Raw genomic sequence first — 20,629 nt, 5'->3', positions numbered from 1 at the left:
TTCAACTGATAGCAGATAGAGCTGCTGCTTTTGCCCAAGGTCTAGAGCAGGGGTCACCAACCTTTTGGACCTCAGGGACCACCAAACTCATAATTTTAGATCCCAGGGACCACTAACCGGTTCTGTGGGCGTGGCCTAATTTGTGGATGTGGCTTGGTGGTCATGTGACTGGCTGGGCATGGCTTGTATGTAAATGTTGTAAATATTTATATAAATATTGAATTTTTTATAAAAAAAGAGAAACTTTTACCCAAAATCAGGCAAAGCAGGCAGGCAGATTGAGTTGCTCACAGAATCATTTAGTGATCTATCTGTCTGCCATCGGCTAGCTCAGTCTCAATTTGCTTGCCATGAGTCTGCACTGAATTTGCTTGCAAGCAAACCTTCAGTCCTAAGGGAGGTTCGGCTGTGCTGAAGATCTAAAGACTAGCTAGAAAGCAAGAAATCCAACCATTTCCTGCTCCCTAGCTAATCTAAATCTCCCAGCACAGCAGAACAGATGATGGTCAGAAAAAGGAAAAAATAGCAATTTAGCAGACAAGTTTACCCGGTAAGGAGTGAGTGGGCAGTGAGGGTTCCCGTGGGCCATGTGGGCAGCACAGCCTTATGTTTCTGCACAGCCTGGATTAATTGCTTTGTGGGGATGCTCTGGGGCTGAGATTTCTCTGCGGCCCACCAAAATTTTCTCACGGCCCAGGTGACCTCTGGACTAGAGCACTTCTTTCAGATTATTTTCCTAGCATGTATATAACATGCAGAACCACCCAAGTATACAGCATTGAGCATCTATTCTTAAAATTACTTAGCAGGTTCTAATAGGAGCAGCATGAATGGAAGCAGCTTGAGAAAAGGAGAAATCAAAGTAACAGCTGATTTGTCATCCAGGCTAATAGAGTTCATCCAGATCTCCCACACAGAGATCTTGGTAGATGAGAAATGATGTAAAGGGGGCACCAAATGACAGCTTGTTCCATCTCCCCCCCTCTTCTCTCCAAAGTAAATATTGCAGCATTCTGATATTGTGGTGATATATAGTGAACAATTTCCAACTAAATGATGTTCTGTGGAACTTCATTTGTAATTCAGGAAATCATCTTAAATGAACTAAATCAAAATCTTTGTCTAGATGCCACTTGGAAAAGTGTTTGGGAAAGCCCCAACTCATTTTTTTTAAGTTGAGAATTTAACTGTCATCTTCTTTCCTTTCCTTCCTTCCTTCCTTCCTTCCTTCCTTCCTTCCTTCCTTCCTTCCTTCCTTCCTTCCTTCCTTCCTTCCTTCCTTCCTTCCTTCCTTCCTTCTAATAATACAGCTTTTGCATAAAGAATCAAACATAAAAAGCTTAGAATAGTTGAATGGAAATCGCACACCATTAATTTATATTTCAATTAGAAAGAAAAAGCAAAATGATACATGATGAAATATTGGCAAGAATGGTACAGAATGTTGTGTTTTAAGATTAACTGTAGATCTATGCTAGTGCCTATGTGAATGAGCATAATTAGCACCTATATTTTCAGTCATATCAGACTAAAGGTAATGGGGTGTAAGAAATGGTTCATTAGGCTTTCTGAAGTACTTTTACTTTGTCCATTCTATTTATATCAGCACGAACAGAAAATCAGTGTCTTTAAATATCTCATCAAAGTGTTTGCCTTTAGCTTTTTTTCAGTTCAGGGCCTGAATAAAATTTTCTTAACATTAAATGAGAGAACCTGTATATAGTTGAAAGTGTAAGGTTTTCTTATCAGTAAGTAATACACATCTTTTGATGTGTAGTAAATATTTATGGATACAAAATGCTTCGTCCTTCCCTATGATTGGCATGCAGAGTTGAACAACTTTAGTGGATGTTGTAATAAAGTACTAGATAGCTATACTTCTAATATAATTATTTTTAAGAAACAGTATTTTCTCCCTATTGGATTGGTATTTGGAATAGTAGTTGAGGAGCTAAACAGCATGCAGATCTGGGAGTAACCTCCATGGAACTCAGTGGTTTATATCCATGAAGAAAAGCATCAAATTCTGCTTTAAATAAAAATACACAAAACTTGATAGAGGAATTATTGGTTCTCCACTAGAAAAAATGAAGACAATATTCTATTGGCTTCAGTAGAGCTTATTTCTATACAAAGATAACTCTGCCTATAGATTAAATACATTTGAAGAAGTTCAAGCTCCACCAATTTATTATGTTTACGCACTGAATATTTAATATATCCATGAATGTAGCTCATTTTTTTTCACCTAGAGTAATTTTTGCTGGCTTCATAGCTAGAGCTATAGAGATTTCCTATTCCCAAATTGCCCTGCATGAAATATAGACTACAGTCTGCTAGTTCCTCTCGATTTGGTGTATAGGTGTCCCCAGGGATGGGTCAAAAAAGGCAGCCACTATATGAGAAATCAAACAGCTTAAACTGCCAACAAATATGCAAAGGGGATAAAAGCTAGTGAAGGAAATGACTGTTTTCCCAAAATATTTAAAGTTAAGGCAAATTATACATATATTATTTAAGTCAAGTTGCCTTATTTCTGAAAATAATATTGAGAGAGATATCGGTCATATTTCCATACAGTTTTGATTTTTTAAAAAAAGTGCTTAGGGTCACAGTCTATGCCAGTTTTAAAAGATAGTAAATTGCAGAGGATACTCAGAGCTGGTTATAGATCAGAGTATGCCTGGGGGAAATGGTCTCAGAACGAATAACGGTATAAAATTAAGAGAAGGAAGCTTTATTTTAAACATCACAAAACGTTTCCTGGCAATTGAATCTCTATTGCTATGGAGCTATCCCTTAAAGGAGGGTGTGAAGGCTCATCACATAAGAAATGTAAACGAGCATGGACAAACCACTTGAAAAAAGGGGAAGGAGAAGAACATGCAGAAGAGTCAGGAGAAAAGAATCAATGGCTTTGTGCTATTGTATATTTATAACTTAGCTTTCTGCAATTTCTATACAAGTAAACAAAGCAGCTTAAATAAAAGGTCTCTATAGCTCATTGGCATAACACCTCAAATAAGGTAATGAAAATACAGGAAGACCGTTATGAGCTAGTCTTAGCTCTTGAATCAGATTTCACTGCTGGGGTCAGCCTAGAACACCATTATGTGATAATAAGGACCTGTTCGTGTTTCGACACTGTTGGGAGACTTGAAAGAAAATGTTAGGGATAGATTGTGTTGGAGAAGATCTATCTATCTGGTTGCTGGGAGTTGAAAATGACCTGGTGGCACATAATCATAATCAATAATATGTTATCTTTAATCATAGCATGCACTGTGCATAAATGTTTGCTGGCTCCTTTCAGGTGCCACAAGAAATGTTCAGCTTTTAAAGTTTGGTTTGGCAATATTCAAGGAAACCACTCCAAGACCCAGTTATGCTATTTCAAATGGGTAATCTTAGTCCTATATCAGGGGTGTCAAACTCAAGGCCTGTGGTCCAGATCTGGTTCGTGGGGTACTTAGATCTGGCCCAAGGGGCTTCCCTGGAAACAGTGAAGCATGGCCTGCAGTGCTTCTACCAGTGAAAATGGGCTCCCAAGTTCCGCTTTCAGCTGCCACGGCCTCCTGCAACCCTTTGCCAGTGAAATGGAGCAGACCTCCCGAGCTTCATTTTCACTGGCAGAGGATTGCAGGAGGCTGCGGTAGCTGAAAACGGAGCTTGGGAGCTTGTTTTTTCTGGCAGAGCATTCAGGCCACCACAAGCCTCTGACAGGAATGATATTGAGCTGGCCATGCCCACCCTGGCCATGCCTTCCCAGGTCAAACACAACCCTGATGTGGACCTCAATGAAATCGAGTTTGATGCCTCTGTCCTACATTAATAGAATACATTGCCATTCAGGGGACTTAACCATGTTTAGATTATGGACACACGACTGGGAAGCTAAACGTCTGTAATCTCCGTAGGAAGAGCTAAAGTCCATGCATGAAGAACTTAGCATGGCACATTCATTGCTTAACCATTTTATAATTAAGTGGATATTTAAATGCATTTTAATGTATGCACTTAGCATATTTTTTCTTATCGATGAGCATTTATATTTAGCCAACAAACGGGAGTAATTAGAGTATTACTCATTAATACTCCAAATATTCTGTATTTCAGCAGTATAATTTAGGAAAGTAGAACTGAAGTTCAGTAACTGCTGCTACCACTGAGAAGTTGAAAGTCAGAGATCACCAGTTGGAAAGATTGTCTTTACCCCACTTCCCTTAAAAAATAATTAGAAGGAAACAGCCGGGAAGTCAATAAGCAATTCTGAAATCTTTATAAACAGTATTTATTTACTTAGCTACATTTGCAAGTGTTTATTTAAACTATTATTAGGGCATATTCTATGTTGCTGCAGTCCATTATAGCGTGTAGCTAGTCTGTCCATATGAGTTGATGAATTCTGGAAATTGTAGTTGTAACATATCTAATGGCAATCAAATCAGAGAAGGTGGACTTATGCCGTAATTAATACCGTGTTTCTCACAAAATAAGGCCTTTTTTTTTGACCCCCGAAAAAATGGCTAGGCCGTCTTTTTTGGGGGGGTGACTTAATTTCCTACCCCACCTAGAGCAGCCCATACGCAGGTACCTTGCCACGAGGCCACTTCTATCGGCCGACGAAAGCTCCCCAAAGGCAGAATCCCCAGCCACTTCGGGGTGAGGCGTGGCTGCCCATGTCCCCTCGCCATTAGGCAGTCTCTTTTGGGCGATGGAAGCTTCCCAAGTGCAGTCACCAGCCACTTTGATCAGCCGGTAGAAGTGGCCTTGGGATGAGCGTGCACACACACACACACTCCTCTCACTACGAGGCCACTTCTATCCGCCGACAAAAGCTCCCTGAAGGCAGAGTCCCCAGCTGCTTCAGGGCATGGCATGGCTGCCCATGTCCCCTCGCCATTAGGCAGTCTCTTTCGGGTGATGGAAGCTCTCCAAGTGCAGTCATCAGCCACTTTCGATCGGCCAGTAGAAGCGGCCTCAGAGCGAGCGCACACACACATTTCCCTCGCCGCAAGGCTGCTTCTATCGGCCGACCAAAGCTCCCTGAAGGCAGAGTCCCCAGCTGCTTCGGGGCATGGCATGGCTGCCCATGTCCCCTCGCCATTAGGCAGTCTCCTCGGGTGATGGAATCTCCCCAAGTGTAGTCATCAGCCACTTCGATCGGCCAGTAGAAGAGGCCTCGGGGCGAGGGTACACACACATTCCCCTTGCCGCAAGGCCACTCTATCAGCCGACGAAATCTCCCTTGAAGGCAGAGACCCCAGCTGCTTCAGGGCGTGGCATGGCTGCCCGTGTCCCCTCACCTTTAGGCAGTCTCTTTTGGGTGACGGAAGCTCCCCAAGTGCAGTCATCAGCCACTTCGATCGGCCGGTAAAAGCGGCCTCACGGCGAGGGGAGTGTGTGTGTGTGCTCGCCCCGAGGCCGCTTCTACCGGCCGATCAAAGTGGCTGATGACTGCACTTGGGGAACTTCCATTGCCCGAAAGAGACTGCCTAAAGGCAAGGGGACACGGGCAGGCATGCCTCACCCTGAAGCGGCTGGGGACTTTGCCTTCGGGGAGCTTCTATCGGCTATCGGGGTATTCTAGCCTAGGCTACCTGAAGGGCACTCCTAAAGGCAAGTTTTCTCCCCATACCCCTGCCTTCCCCCCCCATTTCTAACGAACAATGTGAGAAATGGTGGGGAAACGCATGGTTTAAATAGCCCTAAATTTGGGGGCGGGGTTTAATTTCACCTCATGCCTAGAAATCATGCTGGGCCTTCCTATTGGTGGAGGCCGTATTGTTGGAGAAACACGGTATTATTCATCAAGATCCTTGAAGCCTCAAAGCTCTATGATGTTTCTAGGTAGGTAGTAGGGTTTGACCTCACCATTTAGAATATAAGATGCTTAGTTAAACAGTGACAGTAGTCACTCTTTGAGATGCATTCCTATAATGCAGTCATTTCAAATTTATCCAGCAATGCTGTAGGCCAGACATCTCCAGAAATAGTAAGATGCTTGAATCATTCTAATCCTACATAGCTTTGATCAGCCTTTTTGCCAAAAGCAAGCAAAGCAAAGCAAAGCAAAGCAAAGCAAAGCAAAGCAAAGCAAAGCAAAGCAAAGCAAAGCAAAGCAAAGCAAAGCAAAGCAAAGCACAAAGAAAATGTTCTCCACCCCTTCTTTATCATATATGGTGACATCCTCCCTTTCTGCTTTCTGATCTATTTAAAGGCACTTCTACTTTTCCATTGCACTGTTAGGTGATATGAGAGCCTGCTCTGATCTTTATGATTGTCAATCTGGTCTAACTTGCATTAGTCTTATAAACCAAATTTTTTGGAGTACCAGCTATGACATGTGCTTGATACTATAATATCATGTTGCAAAAGACATGGTGCATTTCGGCCCCAAAAACGGGACGTGCTGAGACCAAAAATGTCCAAAGAGTCAAACGGGAGCAGCAGAAGAAGCTCCTCCACTGAGAGAAGCCATATCCAAAAACATCAGTTCCTTTGGGCTCACCTTCATTGTTCAGCTTGCCATACTCATTACTTGCTTAGTCGTTACCTAATTTACCTTGCCCATCGTTACCCTCTAGCATCCTCTTCATTTACAGAATTTCTGGCAGTGCCGCATAGCCTCTGTGACATTCTTAGAAATTAAAATGATGGTTGTCTGCAAGCCAGAAGATGGTTAAGCATGCCAGCAGTTCAGGAAAAAAAAGACATAAATAACCTAGATTGGTAGAGAATATCTCAGCATATGTGACAGATTGGGGGAGAAGAGAAGGAAGGAACAGATGTCAAGGATCAACCCCACTATTTTTATAACTGGTTTGATATACAGTATGTATTATGTCTGTCTGTCTGCTTATCTAATTTACGGAGTCACCCATGTCATAGCAGCGACCCTGCTCATGGCTTCATTATTTGAAAGAGAAGACTGTTCTTATGGTGGCCATTTTGTGAGCATGCCCACAACATGGTCTTAAACTTCCAGATGAACATTTTGTCCACTAGCCAAACTCCTGCCCTAATTTTATCTGAATTAAGTCTTTTGGCTCGCTTTCCCCCTATGTGCAGCCAACATTAGAATGTAGTAGCTTTTTCTGTTATAAACCTCCTGATCACTTTGGCAAAGATTCCTGTGAATAAAAATCATACTTGTAAACTATTCACATATTTTCTTAGCTACAGTCTCCTCTGCTTTCCACCTGAAAATTCAGGGGAATTCCAACACATTTTGCAATTAGTTAAGGATTAAATTTCCTTATTTTTTATTAATTTTATATAAAGTGGGATTTATCAGTGGAGCATTCATTGACACTGACTTCAATTTATTCTGATGAAACTGACTGACATCTGTGTGTGCTGTTCATCAGTCATAATTTAAACCATTCTTAATTGCATTAAATGTAAATTAAGACATTCAATTTCAGCCATTATTTTTCATAAAACACTGTGAACTGAATTTTAGTGGGTCATGAGATATTACGTTCAAGATAAATAGGGTAAATTCAAAACTTACCATTGATGTTCATATTTCACCCTTTGTCGACTGTATTTCTTTCATAGCTTACTAGATTGGAACAATTAATTTTAGCTGTGATAGGTGCATTATTGGATAAGAATAATGTGGCTAAATTTTCTCCCCCAAATAAATGACTTTCTTAGCCTTAGCGCTATCACTGAAGAGTATTGCACAGTTTGAGTCAATTAAATTGTGTTTTAGTTTAGAAGAAAAGCTAAATTAAGCAGAAAAGATTAATATTCAGGAATCTGGTTTGAAATGTCTTAAACATAAGCTTTTTAGGATAAAAATCCGGCTCTGTTGGGACACTTTAACCATGCGATGTATTTCATCAAGGGTGAACAACGTTTTACTATTTAGCTCTTCATTTTAAATATATTTATTTTCTTCTTGGAAGAAAGCAGAGGGAATGGCAATGTTGTGGAGAGAACATCAGTGGGGCAAGTGCTTCTTCTTTTTTAGCCACTTCTAAGGCAGTCCTACCCCCTCCCTTTTTACAGGAGAGTAAACTTAATGGCAGTTTACACTATGACTGACTTCAGCAGGAAGCACAAGGTATTGTCAGCCTCCTGCAAAGACCTGGGATACTTGGGTGCACAGAAGTATGAAAATACAATTTTCAAAGAATGTATAATATTGTTCACTGAAACAGAGACTGCTGGACATCACTGAAGAGTACTAATTCAGCAAGATATTTATCCAGGCAATGGGCCAAATATTCAAATATATTACCAGGACTATAATTTACTGATACCAGTTGGGTACTACCTTACTAACTGGAATTTTAGTGAATACTGGATGTTTCTACGCAGGTTAAACATGGGCCACTTTTTGTAAAATAATTGTACCTGAGCGCATTTTTTAAATGATGGAAATTAACACAGAATAAAATAAGAAAATCATTCCCAATCTGATAGGCATACTGCCGAAAAAGGAAAGTTCAAATGGAACACAAAGAAGTATTTCATAGTAATTGATGGTAAAATTATCAGTTGTAAACTGTCATGGCATAGCATGTGTTGAAAGAAATTTCCATCTGGTTCAGTTCCAAGCCGAGAGAAAGGCACTGGAGACAAAATGGAGGCTGGAGGCTGATTGGAAAAAGGGTCAGTTTATTGATGAAGCAAAACCACCAAGTACGTTTGATTCTGGAGTTGAGAATGAGGGACATTTATACCTTCTTGTTGGCCATTCCCTTGAGCTTCCTGTTCCTGTACAAGAATATCTATTCTATTGGCTGTTGTAGGGGTCATAGGTAACCCCTAGGTAACCCCTAGGTTGTCTGAATAACCCCTAGGTTGTCTGAAAAGTTTGGTTGAAGCCTGGAGGTTGATGCAATGTCCCCAGGTGATTTTGCAATGTGGTGAGCTCTGCTGCTAGATAATCCTATTATGTCCTGGAGGGTCACGTCTTAATCCCATCACCCTGGAGCTGAAGGTCTTTTGTTTTGTAGATAAGCTGGCCCAGTCCTTCTCAATGGGCATGAAATATCTGCTGGGGGCAGGAAGCTGGGGCTCTGAGTTCCGTTTCCCTTAAGATTTCTATTTCTCTTTTAAGGGAAATATAATATTCTGCCCTTTTAATATTTCTCAAAATATTTCATACTTTTAGGAGGGGGTGTGTCTTCCCTCGCATTTGAGGGCCCTCACAAAACTTATACAAGCAAATCTACCTTTTGTCTAATTTGAACCATAGAGCTATTCAAGTTCCAGTTCCGTAACAGTTCTCTGTCTCAATTTCACTACTGCCTTTCTTTTATCCACCCAACCATTATCTGTCATTCAGAATGATAAAACATTTTTTAAACTTTCCAGAATCTAAGTCTGCTAAGAGTCAGAGGTCCAACACATTCTTGACCTCTCTTGTTGACAATTTCATTTGTCAGAAGTGGAAGAAAGGACAACAGGGGCTCTTATCTTGGACTATCAAGATTGAAAAACTGAAAGTGACTGGTATCTTGGAGGAATTGACCATATTGGCATTGAATTGGTGATATGAAAGGACGAAGTCCAACATGCAACTTGGACTTCAGAAGCTCAGGTTTTGATGAACTTGGTGACACTAGGGTAGCTTCCAATGATTGAAATCCTAAAGAAGAAGAATGTCCAGGAACGATGGGGAATTCTATGAAATGAGATACTGAAGATATAACTGCAAACAATTCTCATAAGGAGGAAAAAGGGGGAAAAATCTCTAGAGAGAGACTAGCCTGAATTCATGCAGGTCTCTAAAATGTTTCAGAGAAAAATGGGACATATATGGGAAATGGAAAGGAGAATTACCAAAGAAAAAATACAAAATAGCTTCCATAAACTGTAGTAATCTGACAGAAAGAATCAGTTCAGAATGAGTTGAGGCTTATGAGAGATACCAAAAAGATCAAACCAGCCAAATATCAAAGATGAGTATATTAAAAAAGGAAAAAAGACAGAAAACGTAGGCCATTCCCAAAGTGGAGATTGGAGATTGGAATATATGACTAGTAACTTGCACGGTTCCTACTTTTCTGATGTTTTGGGAGGCACTTAGAATTATTCTTTTTGAATGGTCCCTTGATCCAAGATGAAGATTCTGAATACAGTGTTTTCACTCTTTGGAATTTGTGTTCATTTTTGTGCATTACATTTATCCAGTCTCCCATCTATCAAGCTGTTTCCAACTGAAGTGCAAGTCTAAATCCAAATAATTGGATAAGGGTTGAAATAATTTTTAAATTCCACACATTTTGGTTCTACAACAACTGGCATATCCATCATGCACCATGTTGCAGGATACACATGGCTTTAACCCATGCACTTTAGTTAAGAGTGGTTTCTACTGAATGTTGCATGATTCTGGTGAATTCTTTCTATGACTTACTTTCTTGCTGTAATGCATTTATATTTTCACAGTAAAAAATAAGGCAGTCTTCTAAAAGTATTGAAAACAATTGCTACTTGGGCACAAATTCTCCTGTCTCATATTTATTGTCCCATCTCTATTTCAGAAAAGAGAGGAAGCATGCAAAGCTATGAGTATTTACGCAGAAGTGAGGCCCATGAAACTCAATGAAGTTTTCTTGTAAGCAAGTATGTATAGGATCACATGATACCTAGCACTTCACATAATGCAAAATTCTTGTGCATAAAGCACGTCAGCATTAAAAAAAAACCCTGAAAAAGCTGTAAACTACACTTTACATATAATGAACAATTCTGTCCAATGCTCTCACACTGATTCATATTTTATATTTCATGATTAAATCCTACATTAGTTTAGTCATTAGTTCTATGTTTATACCACATACTAAATAGCAACAGCTATACATGTGTTGAGGATTTGCAGTCAGACAAACACAAGAAAATAAAACCTACGTCTGTCAACTACAATGTCATGCCAGGGTTTCTGTGCAAAACTCTTTTCAAGAAAGCATTTTGAAGGTGTAACTCTCCTCGGAGACTATGCAATGCAGGGAGGAATCCTTTTTCCTGATAAAAGTTGGACCTCAAAGGGATAACTGTGGCAATCTGAGCTTCTTCCTGTAGTAAAATTTTAACAGACTACTATATATGACATTTACACTGCCACGTCAGTTGAACTGATGGAGAATAAAGTGTTGCAATAAGTCTGGAGATGGGCAGTCACCCTCTCAGTTTCTTGCTATTAATATATGTCTCTTACTCATTTTTAAAGATAGCCTAAATGAGAGTACTGAATATAAATGGCTTTTGTAAGTCATTCAGGTCAGTGAAGCATGTCATTGTTTGCATCTAGTGTTCCACAGAAGCCTCGGTTGGATGACAGGCTCACTATATATTTTTCTCATAGATTAAAAAAAACATAAACAATATTCAGTATTTTTAATTAAAATGAAAAGAAAATATCATCTATGGTGAATTTCCAGAGGCAGAAATGGTTGCCAGTATATTCTAACGGTATGACCTTACCGGCTCATCTTTTGAGGAGGACGTGATGCCTATATGCCAGTAGCATATAAATTATTTCCCTGCCTATGCATTAGCAAATGTTTGATTATGATTTATTTTGGGGTTCCCTGAAAGATGAAGGGAGTTCTTTCTAATATTAGCATTACTAATGATTTTAATGAGGCATTAAAATGTTGCAAGATTCTAGGAACATTTTTCTTTTTAAATATAATTTCATTAATAGTTTACATGAACATTCTTGCAGAATTAAGAAACCCACAAGCTGTCAGTGCCCTTCATAGACTACCAGATGGGATTTCCCAATTTATCTGAAAACACTAGAAAAACACTCTAAGACTCAGTGAGGACAGGGATGTTTGAAGAATACCATCTTTGGGACGTTAAAAATGAACTAATCCAATCTACATCAGAACAAAGTTATTCTGGAGACTTCATACTTTTCTGGGTTTTGCAGATAGATTAGAACTTGGTGAAAGTTGTAATGGTTCTCTGAATACTGTGCACACAAAATATCAGAAACAAGTTACCATCCTGAGATGCTACTTTTGCAAATATGCATTTTGTACGAAAATACATTTAAAAATTCTGACTTAAGTACATAATTACATTTTTTTTCTTAAAAGAAAAACCACAAGTTAAAGCAGAAATACGTGAGAATGGATTTTTGAACAGATGTAATTAGAAAACAGAATTTGCTAAAACATCAGCCCTTAAATTTTCATGCCTGAAAGCATGTCCTATTTATTCACTGAGGTTTAATCCCAAGCACATGCTACAGAGATACAGAATCTAAGGTGAAGAAGGTTTACTCTGCAGAAAGGTCATAGAATAATTCAGCGTGATTTAAATAAAGTAGTGTGTGCAGAGGGGTGTGTGAGTCAAAGCAGGCAAGGTCACTATTGTGACATTGTCCTCAAAGCTTCACCCCTTTATATGTGCATGCAACACACAAAGAACCTGGGCTTGGATCCCAATGCCCTGACCACTAGCTTGCCTGTTCGGACATTGCCAAGCCTTAATTGTGGGATGTGAGATGATAAGTTGAATTAAAAAGTTGTGTCTAAGTTAAAGATAATAACAGCTTTCATAATAGAGCATGAGCCAGTTTGTGATGAATCTGAACACTGGTTGTATTGTGACACATTGGTCAAAATGTATCTGAAGATAACTGGAACTGTCTTCCAGTTATCAGGAAAACACTGTAGGTGGGATGGGTACCACTAAGGTCGATGTTCTGATCTATTCCTTTTCTAACTTACTCAAAAAAATTGTGTGAAGGCCTCAGTTTTAACCAAAGTTATCATGGTAGAGTGAGATCATATAGGAAATCACCATTTGAAATGTGAATGGAGTAAATTATAAATATGGGAATTAATATTTCCTTTTTTCTTTTTAATGCATTTATTTTTGTTTGTTTCCTACTTCTTATTTCTTTTCTGTGTTTTGCATAATATTACTTACCTTGAAGTGAATAACATATGCATGCATGAATATTCAGTCAAAGTTGTCTCTGAGGAAACTGCATAAGTTCTGTCTACATGACATCCAACAAGTTAGCTTTCGTGAGCTAAAGATTCATGTCCCAAAGAACTTAGTTCACAATTAATCTATTACTTTTACAATAAAGACCATTATCTCTATAGCTAACACAGAGCAAATGGCAGTATTAACCTATAGAGTGTTTCTAAGGGCAAAACAAAACAGTGCATTAATAGTATTTCTGTTAAATTTAATACTGTCTCCAACCTTGGCCCTTCAGATGTATTGAATTGGGTCAGTGGCAATTTCAAGGGAATTGTCTGCACAAATTGAAGCAAAGAACCTATCGTTTTTGCTGCTATCTGTGACAAATCTGCATTCACACGAAAAAAAAATTTGTTCAGTTAATAAAATAGAGCCATGGTCTAATCAAACAGAGCCACCTGCTAAGTCACAAAAAGCCCATGTAAAATTCATAGAACCAAACTTAGTTTATGCTTCCATTTTCTCTGCTTGAGCTACACCTACTTGACTGGGTTTGTTGTATTCTGTATCCATGGTCAAAGAACAGTACAGTCAATATATGATGGCGTTGACTTGAATTAGGGAGATGAAGTTCAAGTTTCAAATAGACCATGGAAATCACTAGGTGTTTGAAGGCAAAGCATGGTCTCTCAGCCCAACTTATCACATATGATTGTTGTGAGGAAAAATTACAGAAGACCTCACCTTCAACAACATAGGTGCCTTTAATGCAGAAGAAAGGCAGGATATAAATGTAATTTTCATACATTTATATTCAATATATATTCTATATATAAAAGATGTCCAGGTAGGTCATTGAATCTTACCTAAATACAGGGTGTTGATTGGGCAGCTTCCTTCACCACATATGGGAAGGAGGCCGGCCTAGTTTAGGACATTTCTACTATTTATCTTCCAACATTTATCTTTTTTTCTTTTTCTATCTTTTTCTGCTTAATGGTAATGTTAATCTTTTAATGTAGGCTGTTCAATTCCAAATTGAACAACAGCCAAAACTGATGTGTGTGTTCTTGAAATTACAGAGTTGAAAGACATTTACTGCCAAAGAAGCAAGCATCAGATTAAAGAACTACTGCTAAATTTGGAACAAGGCTCCATTATCTTCTGACAGCATCTGTAAGGTACTACTTACAGTTCTTTAGTAGGACTTCTTGTTTGGATATATTTTAATTTGGGTAAGGAGAAGACAAATGCATGGGTAATTTCACTTTGGATAAAGGAACATCATCAATAACAAAAACCATGCTGGAATCTGACAAATCAATAAAACCATGTTTATTGCTACTGTTATGGGTTGTTCCTCTTCCAGAGAGATTAATTGACTCATGATAAATACTGACTAGGGGGGCATTTTCAAGTTGGAATCTCTTCCAATATATCACTTTGCAAGAAGTTTGAAACATTTCTTCATTAAATCACCTACTATGTTGCATTTCTGTCTGTAGAATTCTAGAAGAAACAGAAGGAAGCTTGCAGGAGTTGGAAAAATTTGAAAGAGTCCTATGATATATAGGCAAAAGCTGCTAAATATTTAAAAGGTATTACATCTGATTTGGCCATTTTTTGGTGGCTGGTCCTGCACATGATATGGGGTCCTAAAAACCATGGTGGGTCAGAGTAAATCCTAGTTAGTTTTTAGATAAGATACAAACAGGAAATCCCATAGTTATATGTTAGACTGAGACACTGAACAATATTCTGGAAAAAGGCTTACTCAAGAAAACAGCAAAGTTGAGTTCATCAAGTCATCAGGAAACAAGTTTGACTTAAGGGAAACTTTATTATTTGGCCATACTCCAGTCTTACAACTAGAAAATAATAGATTTGAAAGGCACCACAGAGGTCATGATTGACTGAATGAATGTTATGTGCCTTTCCTGTTTCAACAGAAAGTAGACATCCCATTGCAAATTTTAAAGACCAGCCTTCTTGGTTTGAAGCAAGCACCCAAATATTTTGCTTCTTAATTTGGACCAGTGAGAGCATTCAGCATGGAAAAAGTGCAGGATTGCCAAAACTGAAGAGACCAATTAGCTATATTACTTTTTTGCTTTCTCTTTTGCCATGAGCAACCACAGTGGCCTGATGTGGCCTATCACTAAAATGCTGTGAGAGGAAATGACCTTTTTCTTTTTACCTGACATCTTCTAGCAGTAGTTACTTATAATGATACCTGCTTCAGTGGCAAGATTGAGACAGCAGCTACATAGAGGTTAATTCTCATGCTATCAACCTGATCTAGACTTGACCAGATATGGTTCAAATGCATCCACCTCATCCCAGGAAAAATGTTTTTAAAATCATGCTCAGCAACATTATCCAAATATCATCTGCAGCCTGCCATTGATTAAAGAGATTGGCGTTTTGGCATTTAACAGAGGATAAAGTATTAGCATCAGTTTGTTAATGGTGGAATTGCTTGTTTCATCCTATAATAAAATAATCAGCCCCACAGCACATCATCTGCTTACTTCTGGAGTCAAGTCAGATCAAGCTGTTTTGAGCTCAAGACTAAGGATTTGAAATAGACTTCTGTCTTTGTTGATTTCTCAAAAGACTGTTTAGTTCTCTGTAGAGTTCAACTTGGGTGATCATTGAGACCTACTTAATAATTTTCTTCCCAGCCAGCATCAATGATTTGAATTGCATTCTAAAATACACATGGATCATGTTCAGATATTTGAAATGATATTGAAGATTTGCTTAAACAAATCATATCTTAAAAAAAAAACAATGTTGGGGTTATTTGTGTGCATTATTGTCACTGTCTCCATTTATGTACTATACTTAATTTTTTTTAAAAAAAAATCAATACTTCAAAGATAGTTCCAACTAGCTATTATGGCAATTTAATCCTAGTAAATATCAAAGAGTTGGCTGCATTTTATATAGAAACGTCACAACAAAAGTAGGATAATAAATATATTAGCCTTCCTATTTTTGGCTTGGGGCAGTATGCAAAATAATTTGATGATTTCTTACAAAGCAAAATTTCTGGTTGGATTCCTCCTCCTCCTCTCTCTACCCCCCCCAAATGTATCATTAAGGAACAAAATTTATTAGCAACTTTAGATGCATGGCTGGACACATAAGCACAAACCTATCCCAGTGAGATTCCCTTCACTTGAATGGTGTTTAATATGGCATCTTGAATGCATAACTGTTATCCCCCTCCTATTAAATGAAGATATATTATCCATATTTGTCTTAAGCATTCTGTTTTAACACTCTGCATATATATTCATTAGCACCTGGAATAAAAGCAGGTTTGCACTTTTAACAATTGCTGCTTTTCCTTATTTCCCAGGGCTGGACTACAAGAGCTCCATGTTTCCTTCTCCTTTGCAATTTCAGTGTCTGTCATTCACATGTAGAAAACTTAGCTCTCTATTTAACACATTGCTGGTGAGAGATAGACATTTACAGGGCCCCTCTGCCCTTGAGCTGTTCCATTAGTGCATGGAAAGCACCTTGCAGTCTGTGACAAGCGCAGCAGATCGGCACTAAATCAAAAATCAGTGCCAGCCAGGGATCTAAGCCACCATGAAGGTCACAGACATCAGCCGCATGCCATCTCAATCCAAACAAAACACACTGGATACAGAGGGATTTTCGCAACTCACAATAGGAGGCAAACATGTCATGTTAGAATAATCCCCTCTAGTAGAGAAAAGGGTAAAGTGACCTTTTTTATATAAGCACTTTGGCATCCTTAATCATACTTTGAAAGAGAAGGGTAGTAATTTGGGGGTACGTTTTTTTCAATGCTGCAATTGAAGCTTTGGCTACTGAGCTGCCTTTAGGATGAAGAAGTTATCTTTTTTATAAGATGGGGATCTAATATTATTATTTAGCCTTTTTTATTTAAAAAAACCGAACAGGTCCAATATAGAAAGTGGTGCTCACATGTGATGTTCATTGACTAACCATCCTGTCAGTTTACGATGTTTAATTGTTAATGTTTTGTGCGGTTATAGAAAACGAGAATGGTGATGTGTTGGAGAGGCAAGCTAATGCATAAGCCATTCAGAAATGTGGGTGGACATTATCCTGACTCTCAGCCCACAAAGAAGGGAAGAAGGTGTGCATTTTATGAGCTCAGGACATTTTGCTGGAATGCAGGAGACTGAACAGCAGGACTTCCTGGTTCTCTTGCCTTTGCACGATTCCATGCACGTACCTCACCAAAACCTAGAGGCCATAGGAATGTCTTCTTTGCAGTCTCTTTTCAAAAGGCATGTGCTTCTTTCTTCCCCAATGAATCCAACAGCAGAGGCTCCTTCCGTGTAACGGAGGGAAGCAATCTGCTTCAGTGAGCTGAGGGAGGATGGGCCAGAATTGAGGAACACTGTTTGCTTAGCGCATTAAGGGCTATTTTTAATTTTTAACCATTAGCTCCAGAGATGGAGGCATTCCTCTGGTCTTCGTACCAGAAGCAAAAGGTAAAGACTAGCAGAAAGTTGCAAGATTGCAGACAATACAGAGAAAGAAAATTGCTCTTCACATTGGGTTGGTTATAAACAGGTAACCAAATAAACTTCTTCCTTGTATCAGCTGCATTTTACCTCTGCTCAAAAATGTTTTTAGAGCAAAAAAGCAGCTTAACTACTTGCTTTTTCTTTCGGTTGCTCTTGGGAAGTGAGCATTTCTCCTGGGAATATATCCACCTCTTTCAGAGGTTTCTAGGATCCTCTGTTTCTTTTGTTATTGCATTGCTGTTTTTAATAGCCAGTTTATTATTGGACAAGGGATCTGTTTTGAAATTGTGCCTAGAATTCAAAGCAGCCTCCCTAAACACGATTCTCCTCTGATGAGCTGATATTAAAACAGAATTCCAATACACCATGAGCAAGGCAGGCCCAACATAGAATTTGTCTTTTGGGGGGTCTGACTTTTGCTTTTAGGACCACACCCTGGAAGGCATGGAACCAGAATAGATAGCATAAAGCAGCTGTTTCCCAACCTTTTTGGCACCAGGATAGGTTTCGTGGAAGACAACTTTTCCATGAACCGAGAGTAAGGGGGCAATTGGTTTCAGTTTTCAGCTCACTCACCTGCTGCTCACCTCCATCTATGTGGTCCGGTTCCTAATAGGTCAGGGACTGGTACAGGCCCACAGATTGGAGACCCCTGGCATAAAAGCTTAATAAGGACCGTCTTTCTTTTTTATTCTTCATAATGCCCATAAAGAAAGAACAGGCCTTCAACTGTGCGATTGCAGACACCATCTTGATTGCTTTGATGCTTTCAAAATGATGCTGCTCCACAGCCCAGAATCCTACATCATTCGTAACTTTCATACCAAAGAATTGGATAGATTCACTTGGATACCTAAGGAAGCTTAAATATTTCATTCTTTGTGAATTTCATTGCATGTTTGAGCTATATAGGTAATCCTTGTTAAGCAACTGCCTCATTTAGCAATTGTTTGCAATTACCATGAAGACGAAAAAGTAACCTTATGACCTTTCCTCACATTTGAGACCTTTGCAGGTCAGTAAAGCAAAGGAAAGTTGAAATAAGGTTGTAAGCAAGGTTGCAGTTTCATTTTGCAATTGCCTCACTTAATGACCAAGTGGCTGATCCCAATGTTGGTCATTAAATGAGGACAACCTGAATTATATAGATTAAACAAGACTGTACAGTACTGTTTGGATTTTGCACTTCTGTAAATTTTGCATTGCAGTTTTCAACTCTAAAACATGTATTAAAAAGCATTTAAAAATTAACTTTTAGTGAAAAATATGAAGCAAAATCTCTATTTTAATGCACCAGCTAGAGAGAGGGGGCATCCATTATTCCTGATTGTCCATTAAATCGGAAAGTATGTCATCAACAGCAATGTTATTATGCAAATTATATTTGTGTCATTTCATGTCAATTGCATAATGACACAAATTGATGCAAATGATGTAATTATGCAAATGACCTAAATGATGTAAATACCACAAGAATTCATCTGTTGCATCCAAAATTCATTGCCTTAAGATCTGCTAAATTGAGATTTCACTGCATTTGTAATGTCCCACATTGGACTAAAATACGTTCGGTCATATATTGCGAGAAAATATGTACTTATATGTCTATGTACCGGTATTTATTTATACAGGTTACAATCTTTACATGCCTGTGAACAATCCATTGTTTTGTAAAACATTCCTAATGGCAAAGCAGAATGAGCAGGATATCACATGAAAAGAAGAAAATCCTATAGGCCAGTATTTTGTCTTTCAGAAACATCAAAGAGCATTAAAGCAATTTTCCACCATCTAATGATAGGAGAGATGTAGTCGAAGAAGCAAGAAGACATTGGAGCTACCTTAAAGACCCAAAGTGACACAGCTTAAATTGTTCAGCACCAGTAATTCTGACTTAAACTGTGTTGACTTTAAAGGACAATATTTGTAGCTGAGGGTTGATATGAGGGGTCCTTGGTGCTCTCTGAGCTTGTTTGTTTTCTTGCAGACGTTTCATTACCCTAACTAGGTAACATCATCAGTGTTGACTTTGTAGTGCAGCTCAAAAAGAAGGGAATATCACTTTTAAGCCACCATGCTATTGGACTGATGACAGCCAGCTTTTAGTGGTTAAAATAAGTGGATTAAGTTTAGTTCAAATAAAGAAATAGTAATTTTGAATGCAAACTCACAGCAACTGGCATATTGCCCCTAACTATTTATTGGGGAAGAGAGCTGCATTCTTCCTGAAGATTCCATTCACACAAAAAGCAGGAGCTGTTCACCCGAGAATGGAATAAGCTTCCTGTTCAGCTGCCACTCCTTCCACTTTGGGAAGGTTAGTCTCAACTTCCTTTCTTGCTTTTTAGTTTGATCTTGTAAATATGCTTGTAAGACTTCAATTATTTGTATTTTACTTTTTGCAGTTTCTGTCCTATAGGCAGAAAGACAAGATATATACAATGTAAATACATACTGAAGTAGGAATAATTGAGGTTAGCTGCCTCCCAGTCAATTCTTAAGAGCCCCCATATGTCAGGATGTCATAAGAACCGGAACTGCAATATGGTATAATGTGTTCTGTAAACGCACCCTTTCTCTAATTTCCCTAAAAGATTGAATGTAATTGACTATGCTAGTTTATTTTTTTATTATTTCATTTCTTGCCTCAGTTCTACCTCTTATTTTTCTACACATTGTAATCTTAGATGCTCACATTATATGGGGCAAAACCCAGTCCTGTAAAGTTGAACTACATGTTTCAAAAGGATTTAGCTCTGAGGTCTAATCGCTTATATGCATCAGGCACACTTCTACTGAACTTAAAATATGGTATAGTCCTTGACTGGCCAAGCAGGTTGTAGAACCTGCGTAGAGGATCTTAATGGCAACTCCCTTGGAGGATGCAGAGCTGAAATGGGCCCATTTGTTCAGCCACTCAAGCTGAATACATATGCAATAAATACATGTGTGTATTTACATAATCACATTCAGCAGCTCCATTATGATGAAATGAGACATGCAAATAGGTGATGGATGCCACTTATCTGAATTTACAGTTAGCATGTTGTATGAATGTACCCAAAGGTGTGAAGAAAGAAAATATAACATACCAGGCTACTCTGTAATCTGGCATATTTGGTTTCAATGTGCCTTGTGAACACAACCAACAATGTATCTTCAGAATCTGAGCTTTAGCCCAA

This window comes from Pseudonaja textilis, chromosome 2 (genome assembly GCF_049901715.1).
Source record: "Pseudonaja textilis isolate UNSWEBS1 chromosome 2, rPseTex1.2, whole genome shotgun sequence".
In the NCBI taxonomy this organism is placed as follows: Eukaryota; Metazoa; Chordata; class Lepidosauria; order Squamata; family Elapidae; genus Pseudonaja; species Pseudonaja textilis.
Note: the sequence above shows the minus strand (reverse complement) of the source record.